This window comes from Lepus europaeus, unplaced genomic scaffold (assembly GCF_033115175.1).
Source record: "Lepus europaeus isolate LE1 unplaced genomic scaffold, mLepTim1.pri SCAFFOLD_116, whole genome shotgun sequence".
NCBI classification, from domain to species: domain Eukaryota; kingdom Metazoa; phylum Chordata; class Mammalia; order Lagomorpha; family Leporidae; genus Lepus; species Lepus europaeus.
The window spans coordinates 637,109-641,364 of NW_026909030.1; positions in this window are offsets into that span (position 1 = coordinate 637,109).

Genomic DNA, 4,256 nt, shown 5'->3' on the forward strand with positions numbered 1-4,256 from the left:
GAAATCACAGTAAAAATGGTTTTGGAGAAAAGCAAAGTCTTTTCGTTAGGCAAGTGCATAAAATGTCATCCATACAACAGAAATATCAAGTTTCTTTGTCGCAGTTCCTCTAGCTTTCTCCCTAGAAAATACGAATGTGTAGAGCTGGTGTCTCCATGTGGAACCAATTAGTGTTTCCAAGCACAAAATTAAATGTTCCCTGATAAAAAACATTCAAAACAATAAAGTCCGCTGATAGTGTCCGGAAAACACAAACACAGAGGCTGTAGCAATATCTGGGATTGAGTTAGCCAGAACAAACCCAGATATTTCAAGTTTCATCCTGTCATATCAGGAAAACTGGTGTGGAATTCGTATGCAATGGACCGAGAAAATCAGAGCAAAAATGGTTTTGGGGAAAAGCAAATTCTTTTCGTTAGGCAAGTGCATAAAATGTCATCTACACAAACAGCAATATCATGTTTGTTGAAGCAGTTCCACTGGCTTTCTCCCTAGAAAATACGAATGCGTAGAGCTGGTGTCTCCATGTGGAACCAATTACTGTATCCAAGCTCAAAATAAAATGTTCCCCGAGAAAAGACTTTCAAAACGATAAAGTCTTTTGATAATATCCCGAAAAAACCAACCCAGAGTCTGTAGCAATATCTGGGATTGAGTTAGCCAAAACAAAACCGGATATTTCCGGTTTTATCCACTCATATCCAGACAAAGAGGTGTAGAATTCGTATGGAATGGACTGAGAAAATCACAGTAAAAATGGTTTTGGAGAAAAGCAAAGTCTTTCCGTTAGGCAAGTGCATAAAATGTCATCTACACAAACAGAAATATCATGTTTGTTTGCAGCAATTCCTCTGGCATTCTCCCTAGAAAATACGAATGTGTAGAGCTGGTGTCTCCATGTGGAACCAATTACTGTATCCAAGCTGAAAATACAATGTTCCCCGATAAAAAAACATCCAAAACAATAAAGTCCGTTGATAATATCCAGAAAGAACAAACCCAGAGGCTGTAGCAATATCTGGGATTGAGTTAGCCAAAACAAAACCGGATATTTCCGGTTTCATCCAGTCATATCCGGACAAAGAGGTGTAGAATTCTTATGCAATGGACCGAGAAAATCACAGTAAAAATGGTTTTGGAGAAAAACAAAGTCTTTTCATTAGGCAAGTCCATAAAATGTCATCTATACAAACAGAAATATCATGTTTGTCTTCCTCATTTCCTCTAGCTTTCTCCCTATAAAATACGAATGTATAGAGCTGGTGTCCCCATGATGAACCAATTAGTGTTTCAATGAAACAAAATTAAATGTTCCCTGGTAAAAACATTCAAAACAATAAAGTCCATCGATAATATCCAGAAAACACAAACACAGAAGCTTTCACAATATTTTGGATTGAGTTAGCCAATACACAACCGGATATTTCCGGTTTTATCCAGTCATTTCTGGAAAAGGTGGTGTGGAATTCGTATGCAATGGAACGAGAAAATCACAGTAAAAATGGTTTTGGAGAAAAGCAAAGTCTTTTCATTAGGCAAGTGCATAAAATGTCATCTACACAAACAGAAATATCATGTTTGTTTGCCGCAGTTCCTCTAGCTTTCTCCCTAGAAAATACGAATGTGTAGAGCTGGTGTCTCCATGTGGAACCAATTACTGTATCCAAGCTGAAAATACAATGTTCCCCGATAAAAAAACATCCAAAGCAATAAAGTCCGTTGATAATATCCAGAAAGAACAAACCCAGAGCCTGTAGCAATATCTGGGATTGAGTTAGCCAAAACACAAACGGATATTTCTGGTTTTATCCAGTCATTTCTGGAAAAGGTGGCGTGGAATCCGTATGCAACGGACCGAGAAAATCAGAGCAAAAATGGTTTTGGGGAAAAGCAAAGTCTTTTCATTAGGCAAGTGCATAAAATGTCATCTACACAAACAGAAATATCATGTATGTTTGCAGCAGTTCCACTGGCTTTCTCCCTAGAAAATACGAATGCGTAGAGCTGGTGTCTCCATGTGGAACCAATTACTGTATCCAAGCTCAAAATAAAATGTTCCCCGAGAAAAGACTTTCAAAACAATAAAGTCTGTTGATAATATCCCGAAAAAACCAACCCAGAGTCTGTAGCAATATCTGGGATTGAGTTAGCCAAAACAAAACCGGATATTTCCGGTTTTATCCACTCATATCCGGACAAAGAGGTGTGGAATTCGTATGCAATGGACCGAGAAAATCACAGTAAAAATGGTTTTGGAGAAAAGCAAAGTCTTTTCGTTAGGCAAGTGCATAAAATGTCATCTACACAAACAGAAATGTCATGTTTGTTTGCCGCAGTTGCTCTAGCTTTCTCCCTAGAAAATACGAATGTGTAGAGCTGGTGTCTCCATGTGGAACCAATTAGTGTTTCCAAGCTCAAAATAAAATGTTCCCTGATAAAAAACATTCAAAACAATAAAGTCTGTTGATAGTGTCCGGAAAACACAAACACAGAGGCTGTAGCAATATCTGGGATTGAGTTAGCCAGAACAAACCCAGATATTTCCAGTTTCATCCTGTCATATCCGGAAAACTGGTGTGGAATTCGTATGCAATGGACCGAGAAAATCACAGATAAAATGGTTTTGGAGAAAAAAACAAAGTCTTTTCGTTAGGCAAGTGCATAAAATGTCATCGATACTAAAAGAAATATCATTTTTTTGGCCACAGTTCCTCTAGTTTTCTCCTTAGAAAATATGAATATGTAGAGCTGGTGTCCCCATGTGGATCCAATTAGTGTTTCTACGGTACAAAATTAAATGTTCCCTGATAAAAACATTCAAAACAATAAAATCTGTTGATAATATCCCGAAAAAACCAACCCAGAGTCTGTAGCCATATCTGGGATTGAGTTAGCCAAAACAAAACCGGATATTTACGGTTTCATCCAGTCATATCCGGACAAAGAGGTGTGGAATTCATATGCAATGGACCGAGAAAATCACAGATAAAATCGTTTTGGGGAAAAGCAAAGTCTTTTCGTTAGGCAATTGCATAAAATGTCATCTACACAAACAGAAATATCATGTTTGTTTGCAGCAGTTCCTCTGGCTTTCTCCCTAGAAAATACGAATGTGTAGAGCTGGTGTCTCCATGTGGAACCAATTACTGTATCCAAGCTGAAAATACAATGTTCCCCGATAAAAGACTTTCAAAACAATAAAGTCTGTTGATAATATCCAGAAAGAACAAACCCAGAGTCTGTAGCAATATCTGGGATTGAGTTAGCCAAAACAAAACCGGATATTTCCGGTTTTATCCACTCATATCCGGACAAAGCGGTGTGGAATTCGTATGCAATGGGCCGAGAAAATCACAGGAAAAATGGTTTTGGAGAAAAGCAAAGTCTTTTCGTTAGGCAAGTGCATAAAATGTCATCCATACAACAGAAATATCAAGTTTCTTTGTCGCAGTTCCTCTAGCTTTCTCCCTAGAAAATACGAATGTGTAGAGCTGGTGTCTCCATGTGGAACCAATTAGTGTTTCCAAGCACAAAATTAAATGTTCCCTGATAAAAAACATTCAAAACAATAAAGTCCGCTGATAGTGTCCGGAAAACACAAACACAGAGGCTGTAGCAATATCTGGGATTGAGTTAGCCAGAACAAACCCAGATATTTCAAGTTTCATCCTGTCATATCAGGAAAACTGGTGTGGAATTCGTATGCAATGGACCGAGAAAATCAGAGCAAAAATGGTTTTGGGGAAAAGCAAATTCTTTTCGTTAGGCAAGTGCATAAAATGTCATCTACACAAACAGCAATATCATGTTTGTTGAAGCAGTTCCACTGGCTTTCTCCCTAGAAAATACGAATGCGTAGAGCTGGTGTCTCCATGTGGAACCAATTACTGTATCCAAGCTCAAAATAAAATGTTCCCCGAGAAAAGACTTTCAAAACGATAAAGTCTTTTGATAATATCCCGAAAAAACCAACCCAGAGTCTGTAGCAATATCTGGGATTGAGTTAGCCAAAACAAAACCGGATATTTCCGGTTTTATCCACTCATATCCAGACAAAGAGGTGTAGAATTCGTATGGAATGGACTGAGAAAATCACAGTAAAAATGGTTTTGGAGAAAAGCAAAGTCTTTTCGTTAGGCAAGTGCATAAAATGTCATCTATACAAACAGAAATATCATGTTTGTTTGCAGCAATTCCTCTGGCATTCTCCCTAGAAAATACGAATGTGTAGAGCTGGTGTCTCCATGTGGAACCAA